The sequence below is a fragment of the Mesoplodon densirostris genome, chromosome 8 (genome assembly GCF_025265405.1).
Source record: "Mesoplodon densirostris isolate mMesDen1 chromosome 8, mMesDen1 primary haplotype, whole genome shotgun sequence".
NCBI lineage: Eukaryota > Metazoa > Chordata > Mammalia > Artiodactyla > Ziphiidae > Mesoplodon > Mesoplodon densirostris.
In genome coordinates, this window is record NC_082668.1 from 95,668,103 (window position 1) to 95,693,342 (window position 25,240).

A 25,240-nucleotide genomic window follows, 5' to 3' on the forward strand; every position below is an offset into this window, starting at 1 on the left:
AAATGTCTTTTGTTTCTGAACTGCTAATGCCCCAAGCAAATGAAGGCGATAGGGGAGAGGGAAGCTAATCTGAAGAAAAAATATACACACTGGATCTAGTCTGCAGAATTTAGAATACAAAGCAGTCTAGTTTACTGACACTGCAGTCATACAGTGTATTCTGATGCATATTACAGAGCACTAAACACAAGAAACATCTGGGCAGCCAGCAGCTGTGAAGTTTAATTGCCACTATTCAGGAGAAGGACATGGGAATACACCACTTTGCCTTGTTTCTTGCATCCTTATATCCTGTAGCTGTGTACTTGCTCTTTGTTACACACATGTTCTGTATATTCAGAAAGATGGAAAGGATCAGACAGCACATTTCTAGTGCAAAATGTGTTTCTTAATAGGATAGAGATGTTTGGAGCATATGTTTCATTGAAGGAATAAATTTGCAATATAGTTTAGTGTCATTCTATAAAAACATTCACAACGTAATTATAATACTGGTCGTACATATCCAGTGTTTTCAAAACGCTCATGTTAAGCAGCTGTCAGTCAGTTGCCCTATACAAACTTAAAGGGCATAAAAAGTCTTGGGGAATAATTATTTTTGCTGGTTTCATTGGGCCACTCTTGAAAAGGGAATCATTTCTATGTTTTCAGATTATCAGGGACCATTCTGTATTCATATTCCTAGTCTATTCACTGGGTGTAAACTACCCAAGGAGTAACTTATGCCCTGGGACCACTTTGGCTGAGCAATGAAATCCAACTCTGCTCACTCAAAGCATCGCAGAAACCACTGAATCAATCCTTCTTTCTCAGCCCCATGCTCCTCCATAGGCGCACACACCTCTAGGCTAAAATCCAAACACTGGTTATTCACCACAACATGGAAGAACAATGAACAAATACATACATTATGGGACAATTTGCCTGCTATTCTGCTGATTGTTTATTTTTGTTAAAAATTAATCAGCTTATCTTTCAGTGAATCATTTTACTATATTAACATATTTGTAGGGGCCTCCCTGGTGGCGCAGTGGTTGAGAGTCCGCCTGCCGATGCAGGGGATACGGGTTCGTGCCCCGGTCTGGGAGGATCCCATATGCCGCGGAGCGGCTGGGCCCGTGAGCCATGGCCGCTGGGCCTGCGCGTCCGGAGCCTGTGCTCCGCAACGGGAGAGGCCACAACAGTGAGAGGCCCGCATACCGCAAAAAGAAAAAAAAAAAAAAAAAAAACATATTTGTAGAATCTAGCTCCTTGGAATGAAAAGGGTGAGGCTTGTGAAATTCAAACACGGTGGTGGTGGAAATAGTCTTTGTGTGTAGGTGTCCTTATTTGGAGTTCCTGGCCTCATGCTAAGCACTTTAACACCTTGCTTTTTGCTTTAAAAATAATTTAAAATCAGGGACCTCTCTGGTGGTCCAGTGGCTAAGACTCCACGCTCCCAATGCAGGGTGCCCGGGTTCGATCCCTGGTCAGGGAACTAGATCCTGCGTGCCGCAACTAAGACCCGGCGTAACCAAATAAAGAAATACTAAAAAAATAATTTAAGATCAAAGTTATACATGCACATAGTTTTAAGAGTAAGTTAGGGCTTCCCTGGTGGTGCAGTGGTTGAGAGTCCGCCTGCTGATGCAGGGGAAACGGGTTCGTGCCCTGGTCTGGGAAGATCCCACATGCCGCGGAGCGGCTGGGCCCGTGAGCCATGGCCGCTGGGCCTGTGCGTCCGGAGCCTGTGCTCCGCAACGGGAGAGGCCATAACAGTGAGAGGCCCACATACCGCAAAAAAAAAAAAGAGTAAGTTAGATCTGCAAGGTTAGTTATACGTGTGCACGCGCGCACATGCGCACACACGCACGCACACACACACACACACTAGCAGAACTCTACCAGTACCAAAATTTTCCCTTACCTAGAGGCAACCACGTTCAAATCATCTAGATACACTTTTTTGTGTATTTGGCAAAGTAAGGTGCTTGTGATTTAATTTTTAAATTATTTTCTGATTTAAGCACTATCTACTAACTTCCCTCCATTGAAGATGAAGATGAAGCTGTCTTACACTGTATCTGTCAACCTCTGCTACCTCATACACTATCCCTTCTCACTCCCCAGTATAATAATATAATAACTTTGTTTAGAGAAATATTCAGGGTTTATACTGTGATGACTCTGTAAAAGATACTCATAGCTAAGTCACACAATTTAGTATGATTACTTTTCCTTTTCTCGACAGCATTTTGTATTCTCAGAGTTAATAACTGTCTTCCTTAATGTGCGCTTAGTTTTCTCCATCCTTATCACTAATTCAACCTTGAAATTCTCCACCAATTGCCTAAATCTCATCTGAAAATATTCAGATACTTTGGGTATTCTATCAGTTTTATGAAGAAGTCTCTGTTGGAACTTTCTGAACTGCAATCTGGACTGGCAGTCTTCTCAGCCTGGTATATAGCTTTCATCCTAGATGTTTCTTCACCATAATTTTGGGGGTGTCTTCATCCCTCTTTTATTTCTGTATCCCACATCTTTCTCTTTTCTGGCTCTCTCCTTATTTTGGTGAGACATGTCTTCCAATAGCTTCCCAAGAAAAGGTGTGTGTGCTGGGTAAATTTATGAGAGCTTGCATGTCTGAAATGTCTTCATATTATTGTCACATTTGATTGGTAGTTTGTCTAGATATCAATTTCTAGGTTGGAAATCATGCCATTAGAATTTTTAAGGCATTCTCTATTAGCTTTAGATGTTACTTTTGACAAGTCAGAAGCTATTGTGAATCCATTACCTTTGAAAATGACTCCTCCTCCCTCTCTGTTTTTGTAGGATCTTCTTTTTGCTTCCAGAGTTCTGAAATATCATGAAAATGTGCCTAGGTGTGAGTTTATTTTTAATCATAATCCTAGGTACCTGGTGTGCCCTTTAATCTGGAAAATCATGTCCTTTAATTCTAGGAAAAACTGAAAAATGCACTCTTTGATGATTTCTTCCCTTCTTTCCTTTTCTGGAATTCCCTTTAATTGACCTCTGGACTGTTTTTTTTTTTTTTCTCTGTTTCCTCCTATATTTCATTTCTTTTCTTTTTTCTCTACTTTCTAGGAAATAGTCTCTCTCTTTATTCTTGATATTTTAATATCACAGTTTTCATTTCTAAGAGCTCTTCTTTTTTGTCTGGGTTTTTAAAAATGTTTTAATAGCACCTTAATTTTGTTTCATGGATTCAATGTCTTCTCTCACCATGGTGAGGATGTTAATAATTCTATTTAACATTTTCTTCTCCCTTCAGAGTTTACTTCACTCCCTTCATTTTTAGTCTCTCCCTTTTTCATTGTGGTTAGAAAACATATAGCATAAATGTATCCTCTTAATTTTTAAGTATTGTTAACTATATTTACATTGTTGTACAACAGATGTCTAGAACATTTTCACCTTGTGTGAGTGAAACCCTGTACCCAACGAACAACAACTTCCCATTTCCCCCTCCCTCCTGGCAACCACCATTTTCATTTCTGTCTCTATGAATTTGACTTCTTCAGATACCTCATATAAGTGGAATCATGTAGTACTTGTCCTTTTGTGATTGGCTTGTTTCACTTAGTATAATGTCTTCAGGGTTCATCCATGTTGTACCCTTTGACAGTATTTCCTTCTTTTTTAAGGCTGAATATTGTTCCATTACATGTATTCACCACAATGGTAAATACATTCTTAATCCACTTGTTGATGGTTTAGCCTCTTTCTCAATCAGCTTATCCTTCCTTAATCATTTTAATATATTTGACTGCTTTAGAGGTATTAGAAGTTTTCCCTAGCTGTGTGGTGATCTTTGGTTTTCAGCCCCCGTTTAAAAATGGGGCACTGAAAGCTTCTATTAGGGCTTCTGGGGTCTTCTCTGAAGAGGGATCTGACTGACCTGTTTCCTTGGGGAAGCTACTGAATGTCTGTATCTTCGGGCCTTTGCTCTTTAGCTACTCAGATTCCCCGGAGAAGAATCTTCTGGGTGTTACAGGGATGGGGATTGGAGGAGCTCAGCATTGGTATATCACTTCATTCAATCCCCTTGTTTCCAGCCTGTATTCCTATCCTCAAGCTCTGCACTGCTGCCCCCTTATCCCAAAGAGCTGCTATTATACCTGCTTCAGAGGATAAGCCTCCAGTCTTTATGGAGTGGACGTGTGGGACGAAGGATCTGGAGATCTAACTGCTTCTTAGATTCTCCATTTTCTTGTTTACAGCCCTACCTTCATCCCTATTTCCAAAGATACTTAATTAGCCAATTCCTGAGCTATTTGGGGGAGAGGGGTCTGTGGCATAAATCTGTTTACCTCTCAGCTTTTCCCACTTAGCTAATTTTGGCTTTCTTGGGTTTGCTGAATTAATATTCATCCATCTGTTTTCTAGCTTTCAAAATTTTGTCATGGTTAAATCCCTTCCCAATTTCTTTATCTTTGAGAATTTATGCCTTTAAAAAAGTCCCTTTATTGTTGTTTTAGTGGGGCTTAAGGAAGGAATAAAAGAAAATGAGTGTGTTTACTCTACCATCTTTATCTAGAAATCATTGAAATTATCTTTATTAAATGGTGCCTTAAATGATCAGCTTGGAGAACTCAGAGGTAAGCCAGCCTTTGGATTTAGCCCCTTTGTTTCTGTGCATGGCCTGGCTGCAACCACGTAGACCTCTTTCTCTTGTTCTGTGTTCACTTGGGTCATCCTGACCTCGCTTATTAGGCTGTAAAAATCTCAGAGGCAGATGGCATGCTTCTCTCCCTTAGGGAAGCTCCAGAATGACTCTCTACTTCCATCACATGTTTCAGGGCTTTGCATACAGAGAATGCCAGGTACTTAGAATGTTCTGTGCTTGTTGTAATTTGTTCAAATTCAAACTCGAATCCAACTGGAAAACCACTTCCCAAGAGGGTAGAAGCCTTGTCCCAGAAGACACAAGTCTTTCTGGTTTCAGGAGAGGAGTTTTGTTCTGCGCTGGCAACCCTCTTATAGCTTGTTGCCAAAGGGCAGAAATGGCGATGGAGACTGCATTGCTGCTCTGCAGGTGCCCCTGTCTCGTGGATTATTAATAGCATATTCCCTGATGCCATTATAAATCCTCTACCCTTCAAAGGCACTAAATTCGCTTAATTATCTTAAAAATTAAAGAATATAGGCATTTTTTTCATTATGAAATGTTAATGGAAAGGAAATAAGAACATTAGGTTGAAAAATGTAAGATGACCTCTGGTTCACCAAGACCCATCCTCATTGACCTTGTCTTTTTTCCCCTACTAGGTTGAGTGATCCACAGTTAAATAATACCAGTCTATAGATCATCCTGAGCCCTGTCGTAAACCCTTGCTGACATTTGTAGATGCAGAGAAAGTCCCAAGCCTTTCAGGAATGACCATTTTCAGCTATTTTGAGAAGTATGGATAGCTTTCATCTACATTCCTGGGTTCAAGAGCAGTTTCTAGAGAAATCTATGAAGAATAAAGAGTAGTGTGTGTCCTCTGGAGGTGCACATGGAGGTCTAGTCTGCAAAAGATTTGAGAAGAGCATCCCCAAATTTCCTTGTTATAGAGCCATATGCACCCCATCTCTTCTGATAGGTAGAGAATGGGGTCACATCTTCCAAAGCTATAACTACTCTAGCCATAGGATATTAACAAAACAAATCAAAGTCAATTTCTCCAAGTGTCAGTCTTCAACTTTTAAATATTTATAAGGTACCATATCCCTAAATCAAAGAGGAGTGCTACAATCCGAAATAACTACTGAATTAATAGCCAGGAAATAACATTTGGTTAAAAAAAACATTTACTTTATTGTAACAATAAATGAAAACACAGAATTATGAGTTCTGGAGCTAATTTGAATAATGTTCAAGAAGTGGGACTCTAGCTGTCTGGGGGTACCTGATACCCTTTGACCATTCCTCTTCTTTGTTTGGGTCTTAATAGTTAAGTGGTTATCAAAGGGAGTCATAAAACTGTCTCCTCTAAAACTGAAAAGGTAGCTTTACAAAGAGGCTATAAAATGTTAAAATACTATCCTGGATCCCTTGACACAAGAGTATTACATTTTGTGATGCTCAGAAAATGGGAAGAAACAACAAAGTAGGCGGTGGTCCAGCCCTAGAAATTCAAAGGAGAACTGTGTTGCCAACCCAACCCACTCACTCACTAAGCCCTCTGGACCAAAGGATTCTGGGCTTAATGAAATAATGAAGACAGGACACTGGGCTGAGGTAATGTGGAAGGGACTGCAAAGATGTCTGTTTTGCCAGCACTGTTATAGCACTTACTACATACATGCCAGGCACTCTTCTAGCAGTTTATGTATATTAACTCATTTGATTTCCTAAGAGGGACCCTAAGAGGTAAGGAATATTCCTAATCCCATGTTATAGATGAGCCAACTGAAACAGATGATAGACAATTTGCTCAAATTTGCATTGTTGTGATTGGCAGAGGTGGATTTGAACCTGAGGAGTCTGGTTCTAGACCCTGGCGCCTAACCACTATATTGTTTCTAAAAGCAGACCGCTGCCAAGTCGAAGGGTTTCCCATGCCCGCATTATGCAGCTAACTTGGGTGCACCGTGAGCAGTGTTTGTGATTCCCAGATGACTAGCCTGTTGATCCATTTTTTATGATGGGCAGCCTGGATCCATTTGAAGGGACAATGTTTTGGTCTGTACGTATTTGAATCCATTTGGGGAAGTCTCAACTTGCAACTGATTTTGGCATAAGCTCCAGTTGTTAGCTTTGTTTTGATTACTGTGAACACAGAACCAACTACATACTCCCAAGACTACCCTGCAAAAAATAATTTGTCCTCTGAGGGAGCAGAGGCAGACTTCAGGCAAACGACCTTAGCTCAGACTCATCAGCAGAGCATTGATGGGACTCTAATATCACCCTTGGCTGGACAAGATAACTTAGTAAAATAAGGGAAGCAGCAAGCAGGTGATATACAGTGGAGTGGAGAGCAGAGAGACGAGGGAGCCTTCTGTCTGGATGGGATTCTGTGAAGGTTTCTCTTGTATATTTGGGACACAGCTGAGATATGCTTAAAACACACACATACTCAGGCTTTAGAGGGACTAGTAGTACTACAAGTAACTAGTCATTTAGATAGCACACAGGCCCCTGTCCAGTGGTGAAGGGTGAAATTTTAACTAATTTCTTTTCTTCCTCAAGAAAGGAGGACACAGGGGCTTCCCTGGTGGCACAGTGGTTGAGAGTCCGCCTGCCGATGCAGGGGACACAGGTTTGTGCCCCGGTCCGGGAAGATCCCACATGCCGCGGAGCGGCTAGGCCCGTGAGCCATGGCCGATGGGCCTGTGCGTCTGGAGCCTGTGCTCCGCAACGGGAGAGGCCACAACAGTGAGAGGCCCGTGTACCGCAAAAAAAAAAAAAAAAAAAAAAAAAAGAAAGGAGGACACAGGCCCTTTTGAATCGCAGTACAAGTTTGCTTACCTACACCAACTTCCGAACAGGGAAAGCTGGCACACTTAGGTGGCTCACAGATTTATCCACGACATGTGAAACATGGGAAAGATACAGAATTCCAAAAAGAGGAAGCAATGAAGTTTCAGTAGTGCACTGTCGGTTACCAAGAATATGCTGGCCTAGCACATTCCCAGGCTCCACCAGCTCACTCAATCTACACACAACACAGAAGCTGCAAAAGGCTGGGAAGCCACCTGGTGGTGTGTGTGGCAGTGATGTGAAGATCTGAGTCCTCCTTGTGTTCTTGGGGTCAGGCATACAACAATGCCATAGTCAACCTCTGCAGTTCATGGGCTAGATTTATATATAGAAGCAGTAAAACTTAGAACCTAAGAATGAATATAAATGTCTAAGAACTGTGAAGAAATATTTCTTTAAAAGAATTATTAGGCCTTATTCTATCTCATATTAAAATAAATAATAAACATAGTATATGTTTTTATGTTAAAACTTAGACTTTATCCCTTTAATTCAGCCGATACCATTTTTACCATGTCAATCCCTCTTTAAATGCCTTTAAGGACTCATTGTGGCTTGCTGAATGAAGTAAAATTCCTTAGCTTGGTATCCAAGGCACTTCATAAACTGGTTCTACATTGCCCATCCAGTGTTACCATCTTCCAGTCTTCCATGGATGCATCAGGATGGGCAATTTATTATCCTTTTTCTCATCTCTCCCTCTATTGCAGATTATTCTACCCCTCCACCCATGGGGTTTGACTTCTTCCTTACTCTGCCAATTGAAATTCAAGCCCCATTTTCTGTACAAGCTCATTCCCCTTCATCCATTCCTTCTTATTTTTTTTAACATCTTTATTGGAGTATAACTGCTTTACAACAGTGTGTTAGTTTCTGCTGTATAACAAAGTGAACGAGCTATACGTATACATATATCCCGATATCCCCTCCCTCTTGCGTCTGCCTCCCACCCTCCCGATCCCACCCCTCTAGGTGGACACAAAGCATCGAGCTGATCTCCCTGTGCTATGCAGCTGCTTTCCACTAGCTATCTATTTTACATTTGGTAATGTATATATGTCCATGCCAATCTCTCACTTTGTCCCAGCTTACCCTTCCCCATCCCTGTGTTCTCAAGTCCATTCTCTATATCTGTGTCTTTATTCCTGTCTTGCTCCTAGGTTCTTCAGAACCATTTATTTTTTTAGATTCCATATATATATGTGTTAGTATAGGGTATTTGTTTTTCTCTTTCTGACTTACTTCACTCTGTATGACAGTCTCTATGTCCATCCACCTCACTACAAATAACTCAATTTTGTTTCTTTTTATGGCTGAGTAATATTCCACTGTATACATGTGCCACATCTTCTTTATCCATTCATCTGTCGATGGACACTTAGGTTACTTCCATGTCCTGGCTATTGTAAATAGAGATGCAATGAATATTGTGGTACATGACTTTTTTTGAATTATGGTTTTCTCAGGGTATATGCCCAGTAGTGGGACTGTTGAGTCATATGGTAGTTCTATTTTTAGTTTTTAAAGGAAATTCAATACTGTTCTCCACAGTGACTGTATCAATTTACATTCCCACCAACACTGCAAGAGGGTTCCCTTTTGTCCACACCCTCTCCAGCATTTATTGTTTGTAGTTTTTTTGAGGATGGCCATTCTGACTGGTGTGAGGTAATACCTCATTGTAGTTTTGATTTGCATTTCTCTAATGATTGGTGATGTTGAGCATCCTTTCATGTGTTTGTTGGCAAACTGTATATCTTCTTTGGAGAAATGTCTATTTAGATCTTCTGCCCATTTTTGGATTGGGTTGTTTGCTTCTTTGATATTCGGCTGCATGAGTTGCTTGTATATTTTGGAGATTAATCCTTTGTCAGTTGCTTCATTTGCAAATATGTTCTCCCATTCTGAGGGTTGTCTTTTCGTTTTGTTTATGGTTTCCTTTGCTGTGAAAAAGCTTTGAAGTTTCATTAGGTCCCATTTGTTTATTTTTCTTTTTATTTCCATTTCTCTAGGAGGTGGGTCAAATAGGATCTTGCTGTGATTTATGGCATAGAGTGTTCTGCCTATGTTTTCCTCTAAGAGTTTTACAGTCTCTGGCCTTACATTTAGGTCTTTAATCCATTTTGAGTTTATTTTTGTGTATGGTGTTAGGGAGTGTTCAAATTTCATTCTTTTCCATGTGGCTGTCCAGTTTTCTCAGCACCACTTATTGAAGAGGCTGTCTTTTCTCCATTGTATATTCTTGCCTCCTTTAACAAAGATAAGGTGACCATATGTGTGTGGGTTTATCTGGGCTTTCTCTCCTGTTCCATTGATCTCTATTTCTGTTTTTGTGCCAGCACCATACTGTCTTGGTTACTGTAGATTTGTAGTATAGTCTGAAGGCAGGGTGCCTGATTCTGTTTTTCTTTCTCAAGGTTGCTTTGGTTATTCAGGGTCTTTTGTGTTTCCATACAAATTGTGAAATTTTTTGTTCTAGTTCTTTGAAAAAGGCCACTGGTAGGTTGATAGGGATTGCAATGAATCTGTAGATTGCTCGGGGTAGTAGAGTCATTTTCACAATGTTGATTCTTCCAATCCAAGAACATGGTATATCTCTCCATCTGTTTGGATCATCTTTAATTTGGATCATCTTTAATTTATTTTATCAGTGCCTTATAGTTTGCTGCATACAGGTCTTTTGTCTCCTTAGGTAGGTTTATCCCTAGGTATTTTATTCTTTTTGTTGCAGTGGTAAATGGGAGTGTTTCCTTAATTTCTCTTTCAGATTTTTCATCATTAGTGTATAGGAATGCAAGATATTTCTGTGCACTAAATTTGTATCCTGCTACTTTACCAAATTCATTGATTAGCTCTAGTAGTTTTCTGGTAGCATCTTTAGGATTCTCTATGTATAGTATCATGTCATCTGCAAACAGTGACAGCTTTACTTCTTCTCTTCTGATTTGGATTCCTTTAATTTCTATTTTCTTCTCTAATTGCTGTGGCTAAAACTTCCAAACCTATGTTGAATAATAGTGGTGAGAGTGGGCAACCTTGTCTTGTTCCTGATCTTAGTGGAAATGGTTTCAGTTTCTCACCATTGATAATGATGTTGGCTGTGGGTTTGTCATATATGGCCTGTATTATGTTGAGGTAAGTTCCCTCTATGCCTACTTTCTGGAGGGTTTTTATCATGAATGGGTGCTGAATTTTGTGGGAAGCTTTTTCTGCATCTATTGAGATGATCATATGGTTTTTATTCTTCAGTTTGTTAATATGGTGTATCACATTGATTGATTTGCATATATTAAAGAATCCTTGCATTCCTGAGATAATGGTATATGATCCCTTTAATGGGCTGTTGGATTCTGTTTGCTAATATTTTGTTGAGGATTTCTGCATCTATGTTCATCAGTGATATTGGCCTGTAGTTTTCTTTTTTTGTGATATCTTTGTCTGGTTTGGGGATCAGGGCAATGGTTGCCTCGTAGAATGAGTTTGGGAGTGTTCCTCCCTTTGCTACATTTTGGAGGAGTTTGAGAAGGATAGGTGTTAGCTCTTCTCTAAATGTGTGATAGAATTCGCCTGTGAAGCCATCTGGTCCTGGGCTTTTGTTTGTTGGAAGATTTTTAATCACAGTTTCACTTTCAGTGCGTGTGATTGGTCTGTTTATATTTCCTATTTCTTCCTGGTTCAGTATCGGAAGTTTGTGTTTTTCTAAGAATTTGTCCATTTCTTCCAGGTTGTCCATTTTATTGGCATAGAGTTGCTTGTAGTAATCTCTCATGATCTTTTGTATTTCTTCAGTGTCAGTTGCTACTTCTCCTTTTTCATTTCTAATTCTATTGATTTGAGTCTTCTCCCTTTTTTTCCTGATGAGTCTGGCTAATGGTTTATCAATTTTTTTATCTTCTCAAAGAACCAGCCTTTAGTTTTATTGATCTTGCTATTGTTTCCTTCATTTCTTTTTCATTTACTTCTGATCTGATCTTTATGATTTCTTTCCTTCTGCTAACTTTGGTTTCTTTTGTTCTTCTTTCTCTAATTGCTTTACGTGTAAGGTTAGGTTGTTTATTTGAGATGTTTCTTGTTTCTTGAGGTGGGATTGTATTGCTATAAACTTCCCTCTTAGAACTGCTTTTGCTGCATCCCATAGGTTTTGGGTCATCGTGTTTTCATTGTCATTTGTTTCTAGGTATTTTTTATTTACTCTTGGATTACTTCAGAGATTTCTTGGTTATTTAGTAATGTATTGTTTAGCCTCCATGTGTTTGTATTTTTTTTTTTTTTTTCAGTACGCGTGCCTCTCACTGTTGTGGCCTCTTCTATTGTGGAGCACAGGCTCCAGATGTGCAGGCTCAGCGGCCATGGCTCATGGGCTTAGCTGCTCCACGGCATGTGAGATCTTCCCGGACTGGGGCACGAACCTGTGTCCCCTGCATCGGCAAGCGGACTCTCAACCACTGCGTCACCAGGGAAGCCCCTGTTTGTATTTTTTACAGACTTTTTCCCGTAAGTGATATCTAGTCTCATAAGGTTGTGGTTAGAAAAGATACTTGATAAGATTGCAATATTTAAAAATTTACCAAGGCTTTATTTTTTCAGCTGTTTTTGTGTGTGTGTGTGTGTGGTATGCGGGCCTCTCACTGTTGTGGCCTCTCCCATTGTGGAGCACAGGCTCCGGACACACAGGCTCAGTGGCCATGGCTCACAGGCCCAGCCACTCTGCGGCATGTGGTATCTTCCTGGACTGGGGCATGAACCCGTGTCCCCTGCATCAGCAGGCAGACTCTCAAACACTGCACCACCAGGGAAGCCCCCAAGGCTTTATTTTTGACCCAAGATATGATCTATCCTGGAGACTGTTCCATGAGCACTTGAGAAGAAAGTGTATTCTGTTGTTTTTGGATGGAATGTCCTATAAATATCAATTAAGTCCATCTTTTTTAAGTATCGCTTAAAGCTTGTGTTTCCTTATTTACTTTCATTTTGGATGCTCTGTCCATTGGTGAAAGTGGGGTGTTAACGTCTCCTACTATGATTGTGTTACTGTTCATTTCCCCTTTTATGGCTGTTAGCATTTGCCTTACGTATTGAGGTGTTCCTATGTTGGGTGCATAAATATTTACAGTTGTCATATCTTCTTCTTGGATTGATCCTTTAATCGTTATGTAGTGTCCTTCTTTGTCTCTTCTAATAGTCTTTATTTTAAAGTCTATTTTGTCTGATATGAGAATTGCTACTCCAGCTTTCTTTTGATTTCCATTTGCATGGAACATCTTTTTGCATCCCCCCACTTTCAGTCTGTATGTGTCCATAGGTCTGAAGTGGGTCTCTTGTAGACAGCATATGTATGGGTCTTTTTTTGATATCCATTCAGCCAGTCTATGTCTTTTGGTTGGAGCATTTAATCCATTTACATTTAAGGTAATTATCGATATGTATGTTTCTATTACCATTTTCTTAATTGTTTTGGGTTTGTTTTTTGTAGGCCTTTTCCCTCCCTTGTGTTTCCTGCTTAGAGAAGTTCCTTTAGCATTTGCTGTAAAACTGGTTTGGTGGTGCTGAATTCTCTTAGCTTTTGCTTGTCTGGAAAGGTTTTAATTTCTCTGTCAAATCTGAATGAGATCCTTGCTGGGGAGAGTAATCTTGGTTATAGGTTTTTCCCTTTCATCACTTTAAATATGTCCTGCCACACCCTTCTGGCTTGCAGAGTTTCTGCTGAAAGATCAGCTGTTAACCTTATGGGGATTCCCTTGTATGTTATTTGTTGCTTTTCCCATGCTGCTTTTAATATTTTTTGTTTGTATTTAATTTTTGATAGTTTGATTAATATATGTCTTGGCATGTTTCTCCTTCGATTTATCCTATATGGGACTGTCTGTGCTTCCTGGACTTGACTATTTCCTTACCCATGTTAGGGAAGTTTTCAAATGTAATCTCTTCAAATATTTTCTCAGTCCCTTTGTTTTTCTCTTCTTCTTCTGGGATCCCCTATAATTCGAATGTTGGTGTGTTTAATGTTGTCTCAGAGGTCTCTGAGACTGTCCTCAATTCTTTTCCTTCTTTTTTCTTTATTCTGCTCTGTGGTAGTTATTTCCACTATTTTATCTTCCAGGTCACTTATCCATTCTTCTGCTTCAGTTAATCTGCTATTGATTCCTTCTAGAGAATTTTTAAGTTCACTTATTGTGTTGTTCATCACTGTTTGTTTGCTTCTTAGTTCTTCTAGGTCCTTGTTAAATGTTTCTTGTATTTTCTCCATTCTATTTCCAAGATTTTGGATCATCTTTACTATCATTACTCTGAATTCTTTTTCAAGTAGACTACCTATTTCCTCCTCATCTGTTTGGTCTGGTGGGTTTTTACCTTGCTCCTTCATCTGCTGTGTATTTCTGTGTCTTCTCATTTTGCTTAACTTACTGTATTTGGGGTCTCCTTTAGGCAGGCTGCAGGTTCATAGTTTCCATTGTTTTTAGTGTCTGCCCTCAGTGGGTAAGGTCGGTTCACTGGGTTGTGTAGGCTTCCTGGTGGAGGGGACTGATGCCTGTGTTCTGGTGGATGAGGCTGGATATTGTCTTTCTGGTGGGCAGGACAGCGTCTGGTGGTGTGTTTTGTGGTGTCTGTGAACTTATTATGATTTTAGGCAGCCTCTCTGTTAATGGGTGGCATTGTGTTTCTGTCTTGCTAGTTGTTTGGCATGGGGTGTCCAGCACTGTACCTTGCTGATCATTGAGTGGAGCTGGTCTTAGCGTTGAGACGGAGATCTCTGCGAGAACTCTCGCCGATTGTCATTACCTGGGGCTGGGAGGTCTCTGGTGGTCCAGTGTCCTGAACTCGGCTCTCCCTCCTCTGACGTTCAGGCCTGACACCCGGCCGGAGCACCAAGATCCTGTCAGCCACACAGTGTCAGTCGCCGTGGTCTGGCCCCAAGGCTGCAGGGCCCATTCATTCTCTCTTATCCTACAGTGACCTTTTCCTTCTCTGCAGTTTTATAGATCACTGTAATATTTATAATCACTTTATAATGTAGGGTTTTCAAATATACCCCTAGAGTAGGAATTAGGTCCCTGAATCAGCTAGGTGGATTGGCTCGAATGTGTTTATGTGTGATTTGGGGAGAGGGGTCCATAGCTTTCTTCTGACTCCTCTGTAGTTTAACACGGGTTCTTAGCTGGACACAATTCCCAGATTATCCTTATATACACTCATGTTTCAGAAGAACTTCACTAGAGGCTGTTTGCTCTTAGGGTCTTGGCACCTATTAATACCTAAGCTTCCCATGCAATGGCAAAGCTTCCCATTGTAGGGCTAACCAAGTCAAAGAGCATTTTATATATTTGTCTTTTTTAAGTGCATAAACACAAGGAAGATTAGTAATCAATAATCTCTATATTGAAAAAGAGAGGAAAGTGTAAAGAAATGCAAACTTCTAGGTACAACATTTCCCCTCTCTTACTAAACTTTAATTATTCTCAATTATTGCTTAATTCACTTTGGTTTTCTAGGCTTGAGTAGACCTATTACTTTGATCCCCTTAATAGGAGAAGGAAACTTCTATCATCTCTTCACATGTGAATTTCAGGAATTTCACCAGAAGTTAAAAATCATATGGCCTTTCCTTTACTTCTGCTTGAGCTATTCTGGTGAAACAATCTTATCTGTAACTGTTTCCTATTAATCTCAGAAACTGCCTTTGTTATCTTTCATGCAGCAACATAACCTGCATGAGAAAACATGATTCTCACATATTTTTCTTGTCATGGTGAGAACCAAAAGAAAAAGAAACATTATAGTGACTACCCCCTTTTGAAACAGAGAAACTTTCTCTTACGTGAACTGTCTTTTCAACCCTGGCTCTTGGATAGTTCTAATATGCTCTCATTACTTATGTTTATCAAAGAAACAGTTCTCATTAGCAGCACTGAAAATTTAAATGCTGCATTTCAACAGAAACAGGTCATTTCAAAAGAGATTTTCCTTTTTCCCAGTATATAACATTTAAAATAAAATTAAAAACCATTTGGTACAAGTTTTTAAAAGAAAGGTATCCAGTGTTTCTTCTTTAACAAATGCAGTTGATGTAATATTTAATTATATACTTCCATGTTTTCTCTAGTTTCTTTATGAAAGAAGATTATTTAAAAGAAGGATTATAAGATTAATCCACCTTGCATTGTGTACATTACAATGATCTTAAAGGCAGTGTGTAAGGTAAGTAGAACCAGCCCTGAGAGATGATGGTGATGTGTTGCATCTTTAATTTAAAATGGCTGTTCATCAAGCCTATGGTTCCTAAGTGAGGTGGGCATTCTGAAGTTTTTTCTTTGAAAAAATGTTTCTGTTATAAAAGTTTACTGCTTTCTTATTAAAGTTTACTCAACATGGTATATCAAAGTGTTGTTTTGTTGTTGCTAGTAGTAGTGATATATACATAACCTGTTTTGTCCCAAAAAATGTTTAATGTGGATTTCAAAGATCCATGCAATAACAGAGAATAAAAGAAAGTAAAAATAGGCCAGAAAGACAAATCAAAGGGAAACTAACGAGAGGAATGTAAAACATGATCGGAAGTGAAGTTACTAGACAAAATGCATGCTGCAGCATCAATGCATTTGTAAGGATAGCCAAATTTGTCTGTAGGCTTCCTAGTAACTATTACAAAGAGAATCTGATGTATTAGATGATTTACAGTGTTCGTAAGATTAAAGAAAAGCAAGGGCAAAGGAAACCCACAGAGACACAGCTATGCTATCTCTGAGTCTAGAGAGAAATGCCTTCTGTGTTTTTCAGGGGAAAATTTCCCAAACCAGTGATTCCCAAAGTTGGACACCAGACCAACTACATCAACATCATCTGGGAACTTGTTAGGCAAATTCTGAATCAGAAATTCTATTTGTGTTTAACAAGCTGGTGCCCATTAACAACTGAGAACCATTGTTCTAAACATTATCCCCACCTCAAGCACTCAGAGCTGGGGTGGCTTTGGGTGGTGTGCAAATTTGGGGGATGGAAGGTAGAGCATAAGGGGCTCTCCAAGGAAGTGAAAAACCACAGACTGATGAGAGTTTGCTGTGCAATTCTTTTGACTTTTTCTATGTTTGAAATTTTTCATAATAAAATATTGGGAAAAAATAATTCACTGCTAACAAGGGATGAAACATCAAACTAACAGTGCTATCCTTCCAGAGAAAGGTTTGACTCTTTCAGGGATTTGTGCAGTGATGTTACTAAGACGTACGGTTTAAATTTTTCTAGTAATTGTTTTCTCTTGAAGCTGTTTATTAAATTTACCTTGTACTTGCCTAGAACACTCTTCACAACAGTTATGATCCCTAATCCTACCTCCGGCTCCTACTTGCTAAGTGGCCGTGGGCAAGAAACTGAAGTAAGCCTTGAATGAGCGTTCTCTGTGTAGACAATAATAATAGTACTTTGTATGGTTGTTGTGAGGCATAAATGAAATAACACACATAAAGAGTCTAGCATGGGGCTCCCCTGGTGGTGCAGTGGTTAAGAATCTGCCTGCCAATTCAGGAGACATGGGTTCAAGCCCTGGTCCGGGAAGATCCCACATGCCGTGGAGCAACTAAGCCTGTGCGCCACAACTACTGAGCCTGTGCTCTAGAGCCCATGAGCCACAACTACTGAGCCTACATGCCACAACTACTGAAGCCTATGCGGCTAGAGCCTGTGCTCCGCAACAAGAGAAGCTACTGCAATGAGAAGCCCGCGCACCGCAATGAAGAGCAGCTCCCGCTCACTGCAACTAGAGAAAGCCTGCGTGCAGCAACAAAGACCCAACACAGCCAAAGGTAAATAAATAAATACAAAAAAAAAAGAGTCTTGCATGGTGCTCAGAAACAGGGAACACTAAATCATACTGACTGCTATAATAATTATGGTTGTTGTTGGCATGTTGTTGTTACACTTCTTATTATTTTTATACTGATATCAGCTTCAAAGAAGGAAAGGGTGGACATAAAAGATTTCAATGACTAGGCCATGAGGAATCAACTCTATCCACTCCCTTTGGAGACCTCTACACTTAATTCAACTTAAGTTAACACACATGTATTGCATGCCTAATTCTACAACAGGCCCTGCCCTGTGTTATAGATACATTTGTGAAATCACTGTGGTCCGTGTGTTCACAGTGGGTCAGGGGACCAAAGAAGTAAACAGGCAATTATAATACAGTGTGGTAAGTGCTGTTAAGCAGGGGAAATATAGGGCTCCATAGGAAACCCTGGGAGAATTTGATGAAATACTTCTAGCTTAGTGTCTCTGCCTTAATTCTAAATCATTGTTATACTTCAGCTTTATAAAGTATATTTATAATAATTTAAAAGGGTTAAAAATAGTTATCATGATCAAAAGTTTCTCAAGGTCATAGAGCTTGTATTGCAACCTAAGAAAAGATGTGGACTCCAATCCTAAGGTGCTCACGGTCTACTCAAGGAGAGACAAGAGTAAACAGAATGGAACTAGTCCAGAAGATGGTGGAGGAGTAAGACGTGGAGATCAGCTTCCTCCCCACAAATACGTCAAAAATACATCTACATGTGGAACAACTCCTACAGAACACCTACTGAATGCTGGCAGAAGACCTCAGACTTCCCAAAAGGCAATAAACTCCCCTACATACCTAGGTAAGGCAAAAGAAAAAAGAAAAAACAGAGACAAAAGAATAGGGACAGGACTTGCACCTCTGGGAGGGAGCTGTGAAGGAGGAAAGGTTTCCACACACTAGGAAGCCCCTTCACTGGTGGAGACAGGGGGTGTGGGGGGGTAAGCTTTGGAGCCATGGAGGAGAGCGCAGCGACAGGGGTGCAGAGGGCAAAGTGGAGAGATTCCCGCACAGAGGATCGGTGCTGACCAGTACTCACCAGCCTGAGAGGCTTGTCTGCTCATGCGCTGTGGCGGGTTGGGGCTGGGAGCTGAGGCTCGGGCTTCAGAGGTCAGATCCCAGGGAGAGGACTGGGGTTGGCTGCATGAACACAGCCTGAAGGGACTAGTGCACCACAGGTAGCAGGGAGGGAGTCCGAGAAAAGTCTGGACCTGCCTAAGAGGCAAGAGACCATTGTTTTGGGGTGCGCAAGGAGAGGGGATTCAGAGCACCCACTAAACGAGCTTGAGACAGGTGCGAGCCACAGCTATTAGCATGGACCCCAGAGATGGGCATGAAACGCTAAGGCTGCTGCTGCAGTCACCAAGAATCTTGTGTGCAAGCACAGGTCACTATCCACACCTCTCATTCTGGGAGACTGTGCAGCCCGCCACTGCCAGTGCCCCGTGATCCAGGCACAACTTACCCGGGAGAACACATGGCGTGCCTCAGGCTCTTTCAACGTCATGTCGGCCTCTGGCGGCACAGGCTTGCCTTGCATTCTGGTTATAACTACCGTGCTCCTCCCTCCCCTCACATGAGTGAGCCAGAGCCCCCTAATCAGCTGCTGCTTTAACCCCATTTTGTCTGGGCGGGAACAGAAGCCTGAGGGCAGCCTACATGCAGAGATGGGGCCAAAACCAAAGCTGAACCCCAGGAGCTGTGCGAACAATGAAGAGAAAAGGAAATTTCTCTGTGCAGCCTCAGGAGCAGCGGATTAAATCCCCAAAATCAATTTGAGGTACTCTGCATCTGTGGAATACCTAAAGAGACAATGAATCAACCCAAAATTGAGGAGGTGGACTTTGGGAGCAACTGTAGACTTGGGGTTTGCTGTCTGCAACTGACTTGTTTCTGATTTTTATATTTATTTTAGTATAGATTTTAGCGCTTGTTGGATTTGTTTATTGGTTTGGTTGATCTTTCCTTTTTTTACATTACTTTTTAATTTTTAATTTTACTATTTAAAAATTTTTTGAATTATAATTATTTTATTGTATTTTATCATTATTTTTTTAAATCTTTTTTTTCTCCTTTTTCCTGTGAACTGTGCAGCTGACAGGGTCCTGGTGCTCCAGCCTGGTAACAAGCCTGAGCCCCTGAGGTGGGAGAGCCAAGTTCAGGACACTGGACAACCAGAGACCTCCCAGCCACACGTAATATCAATTGGCGAGAGCTCTCCCAGAGATCTCCATAACAATGCTAAGACCAGCTCCACCCAATAGCCAGCAAGCTCCAGTGCTGGATGCCCATGCCAAACAACTAGCAAGACAGGAACACAACCCCACCCATTAGCAGAGAGGCCGCCTAAAATCATAGTAAGTTCACAGACACCCCAAACCACACCACCGGAACCAGTCCTGACCACCAGAAAGACAAGATCCAGCCTCATCCACCAGAACACAGGCATCAGTCCCCTCCACCAGGAAGCCTACACAACCCACTGAACCAACCATACCCACTGAGGGCAGACACCAAAAACAAGTGGAACTACGAACCTGCATCCTGTGAAAAGGAGACACCAAACACAGTAAGTTGACTAAAATGGGAAGACAGAGAAATACACAGCAGATGAAGGAGCAAGGTAAAAACCCACCAGACCAACCAAATGAAGAGGAAATACGCAGTCTACCTGAAAAAGAATTCAGGATAATGATAGTAAAGATGATCCAAAATCTTGGAAATAGAATGAAGAAAATTAAAAAAACAATTAACAAGGACCTAGAAGAAGTAAAGGGCAAACAAACAGTGATGAACAACACAATAAATGAAATAAAAATTCTCTAGAAGGAATCAATAGCAGAATGACTGAGGGAGAAGAATGGATAAGTGACCTGGAAGATAAAATAGTGGAAATAACTACCACAGAGCAGAATAAAGAAAAAAGAATGAAAAGAATTGAGGACAGTTACAGAGACCACTGGGACAACATTATATGCACCAACATTCGAATTATAAGGGTCCCAGAAGAAGAACAGAAAAAGAAACGGACGGAGAAAATATTGGAAGAGATTATAGTTGAAAACTTCCGTAATACGGGAAAGGAAATGGTCAAGTCCAGGAAGCACAGAGAGTCCCATATAGGATAAATTGAAGGAGAAACATGCCAAGACATTTACTAATCAAACTATCAAAAATTAAATACAAGCAAAAAATATTAAAAGCAGCAAGGGAAAAGCAACAAATAACATACAAGGGAATCCCCGTAAGGTTAACAGCTGATCTTTCAGCACAGACTCTGCAAGCCAGAAGGGTGTGGCAGGACATATTTAAAGTGATGAAAGGGAAAAGCCTACAACCAAGATTACTCTCCCCAGCAAGGATCTCATTCAGATTCGACAGAGAAATTAAAACCTTTCCAGACAAGCAAAAGCTAAGAGAATTCAGCACCACCAAACCAGCTTTACAACAAATGCTAAAGGAACTTCTCTAGGCAGGAAACACAAGTGAAGGTAAAGACCTACAAAAAAACAAACCCAAAACAATTAAGAAAATTGTCATAGGAACATACCTATCAATAATTACCTTAAATGTAAATGGATTAAATGCTCCAACCAAAAGACATAGACTGGCTGAATGGATACAAAAACAAGACCCATATATATGCTGTCTACAAGAGACCCACTTCAGACCTAGGGACACATACAGACTGAAAGTGGGGGGATGCAAAAAGATATTCCATGCAAATGGAAATCAAAAGAAAGCTGAAGTAGCAATTCTCATATCAGACAAAATAGACTTTAAAATAAAGACTATTAGAAGAGACAAAGAAGGACACTACATAATGATTAAAGGATCAATCCAAGAAGAAGATATAACAACTGTAAATATTTATGCACCCAACATAGGAGCACCTCAGTCCGTAAGGCAAATGCTAACAGCCATAAAAGGGGAAATCGACAGTAACACAATCATAGTAAGGGACTTTAACACCCCACTTTCACCAATGGACAGATCATCCAAAATGAAAGTAAATAAGGAAACACAAGCTTTAAATGATACATTAAACAAGATGGACTTAATTGATATTTATAGGACATTCCATCCAAAAACAACAGAATACACTTTCTTCTCAAGTGCTCATGGAACAGTTTCCAGGATACATCATATCTTGGGTCAAAAATAAAGCCTTGGTAAATACTAAAAAATTGCAGTCTTATGAAGTATCTTTTCTGACCACAACCCTATGAGACTAGATATCAATTACAGGAAAAAGTCTGTAAAAAATACAAATACATTGAGGCTAAACAATACACTACTAAATAACCAAGAGATCTCTGAAGAAATCCAAGAGGAAATCAAAAGATACCTAGAAACAAATGACAATGAAAACACGATGACCCAAAACCTATGGGATGCAGCAAAAGCAGTTCTAAGAGGGAAGTTTATAGCAATACAATCCTACCTCAAGAAACAACAAACATCTCAAATAAAAATCCTAACCTTACACCTAAAGCAATTAGAGAAAGAAGAACAAAAAAAACCAAAGTTAGCAGAAGGAAAGAAATCATAAAGATCAGATCAGAAGTAAATGAAAAAGAAATGAAGGAAACAATAGCAAAGATCAATAAAACTAAAAGCTGCTTCTTTAATAAGATAAACAAAATTGATAAACCACTAGCCAGACTCATCAAGAAAAAAAGGGGTAAGACTCAAATCAAAGAATTAGAAATGAAAAAGGAGAAGTAACAACTGACATGCCAGGAATATAAAGGATAATGAAGGATTACTACAAGCAGCTATATGCCAATAAAATGGACAACCTGGAAGAAATGGAGAAATTCTTAGAAAAGCACAACCTTCTGAGACCGAACCAGAAAGAAATAGGAAATATAAGCAGACCAATCACAAGCACTGAAATTGAAACTGTGATTAAAAATCTTCCAACAAACAAAAGCCCAGGACCAGCTGGCTTCACAGGTGAATTCTATCAAACATTTAGAGAAGAGCTAACACCTATCCTTCTCAACCTCCTCCAAAATATAGCAGAGGGAGGAGTCCTCCCAAACTCATTCTACGAGGCCACCATCGCCCTGATACCAAAACCAGACATAGATGTCAGAAAGAAAGAAAACTACAGGCCAATATCACTGATGAGCATAGATACAAAAAACCTCAACAAAATACTAGCAAACAGAATCCAACCGCACATTAAAAGGATCATACACCATGATCAAGTGGGGTTTATCCTAGGAATGCAAGGATTCTTCAATATTCACAAATCAATCAATGTGATAACCCATATAAACAATCTGAAGGATAAAAACCATATGATCATCTCAATAGATGCAGAAAAAGGTTCCCACAAAATTCAACCCGCATTTATGATAAAAACTCTCCAGAAAGTAGGCATAGAGGGAACTTACCTCAACATAATACAGGCCATATATGACAAACCCACAGCCAACATCATTATCAATGGTGAAAAACTGGAACCGTTTCCACTAAGATCAGGAACAAGACAAGGTTGCCCACTCTCACCACTATTATTCAACATAGTTTTGGAAGTTTCAGCCACAGCAATTAGAGAAGAAAAAGAAATTAAAGGAATCCAAATCAGAAGAGAAGAAGTAAAGCTGTCACTGTTTGCAGATGACATGATACTATACATAGAGAATCCTAAAGATGCTACCAGAAAACTACTAGAGCTAATCAATGAATTTGGTAAAGTAGCAGGATACAAATTTAGTGCACAGAAATCTCTTGCATTCCTATACACTAATGATGAAAAATCTGAAAGAGAAATTAAGGAAACACTCCCATTTGCCATTGCAACAAAAAGAATAAAATACCTAGGAATAAACCTACCTAAGGCGACAAAAGATCTGTATGCACAAAACTATAAGACACTGATGAAAGAAATTAAAGATGATCCAAACAGACGGAGAGATATACTATGTTCTTGGATTGGAAGAATCACCATTTTCAAAATGACTCTACTACCCCAAGCAATCTACAGAATCATTCCAATCCCTATCAAACTACTAATGCATTTTTCACAGAACTAGAACAAAAAATTTCACAATTTGTATGGAAACACAAAAGACCCTGATTACAAAGCAACCTTGAGAAAGAAAAACGGAGGTGGAGGAATCAGGCTCCCTGACTTCAGATTTTACTACAAAGCTACAGTAATCCAGACAGTATGGTGCTGGCACAAAAACAGAAATATAGATCAATGGAACAGGAGAGAAAGCCCAGAGATAAACCCACACACATATGGTCACCTGAACTTTGGAAAAGAATGAAATTCGAACACTCCCTAACACCATACACAAAAATAAACTCAAAATGGATTAAAGACCTAAATGTAAGGCCAGAGACTATAAAACTCTTAGAGGAAAACATAGGAAGAACACTCTGACAAATCACAGCAAGATCCTATTTGACCCACCTCCTAGAGAAGTGGAAATAAAAAGAAAAATAAACAAATGGGACCTAATGAAACTTAAAAGCTTTTGCAGAGCAAAGGAAACCATAAACAAAATGAAAAGACAACACTGAGAATGGAAGAAAATATTTGCAAAGGAAGCAGCTGACAAAGGATTGATCTCCTAAACATACAAGCAGCTCATGCAGCTCAATATCAAAAAAACAAACAACCCAAACCGAAAATGGGCAGAAGATCTAAATAGACATTTTTTCAAAGAAGATATACAGATTGCCAACAAATACATGAAAAGATGCTCAACATCAATGAAAACTACAATGAGGTATCATCTCACACTAGTCAGAATGGCCATCATCAAAAAACCTGCAAAGAATCAATGCTGGAGAGGGTGAGGAGAAAATGGAACCCTCTTGTATTGTTGGTGGGAATATGAATTGTTACAGCCACTATGGAGAACAGTATGGAGGTTCCATAAAAAAACTAAAAATAGAACTACCATAGGACCCATCAATCCCACTACTAGGCATATACCCTGAGAAAACCATAATTCAAGAAGAGTCATGTATGACAATGTTCATTGCCTCATTATTTACAATAGCCAGGACATGGAAGCAATCTAAGTGTCCATCGACAGATGAATGGATTAAGAAGATGTGGCACATATATACAATGGAATATTACTCAGCCATAAAAAGAAATGAAATTGTTTTTTGTAGTGAGGTGGATGGACCTAGAGTCTGTCATACAGAGTGAAGTAAGTCAGAAAGAGAAAAACAAATACCATATGCTAACCTGTTTATATGGAATATTTAAAAAAAGTTGTTGTGATGAACCTAGGGGAAGGACAGGAATAAAGACACAGACATAGAGAATGGGTTTGAGGACACGGGGAGGGGGAAGGGTGAGCTGAGACAAAGTGAGAGAGTAGCACCGACATACATACACGACCAAATGTAAAATAGCTAGCTAGTGGGAAGCAGCTGCATAGCACAGGGAGAACAGCTCAGTGGTTTATGTCCACCTAGAGGGGTGGGATAGGGAGGGTGGGAGGGAGATGCAAGAGGGAGGGGATATGGGGATAGATGCCCACATATAGCTGATTTACTTTGTTATACAGCAGAAACTAACACACCACTGTAAAGCAATTATACTCCAATAAAGATGTTAAAATAAATAAGATATTATGAGCAAAAAAAAAAAAAGACTAAACAGAATGAATAGTGAAAAAATAGAAGCATGAAGGTCAGAGGCCACAAGAGCAGGGAGCATATCGGAGGCCAAGAAACACAGTGGAGGAGTATCATCTGATGTGGGTGTTGAAGGATGAATAGAAGTTCACCAGGAGAATTAGGAAACATAGACTGTTCCAGTCAGAGAGAACAGCATGGGCAGAGTACAGTTCCAATCTCATCTGAATATAGCACAAAACCATGAGATGCAGACCTATAGGGCCCCAGAATTGATGGAAATGCTGCTTGATTCGGGACTTGCCCTAACTAGCCCT

General features: G+C 40.0%; 1 protein-coding gene across 1 annotated transcript in view; it reads right to left on the bottom strand.

Moving 5' to 3' along the window:
- The window catches only part of PDE11A (phosphodiesterase 11A), a 440,483-nt gene that overhangs the window by 90,374 nt on the left and 324,869 nt on the right, over positions 1 to 25,240 (bottom strand). The gene's annotated exons all lie outside the window — the stretch shown is intronic.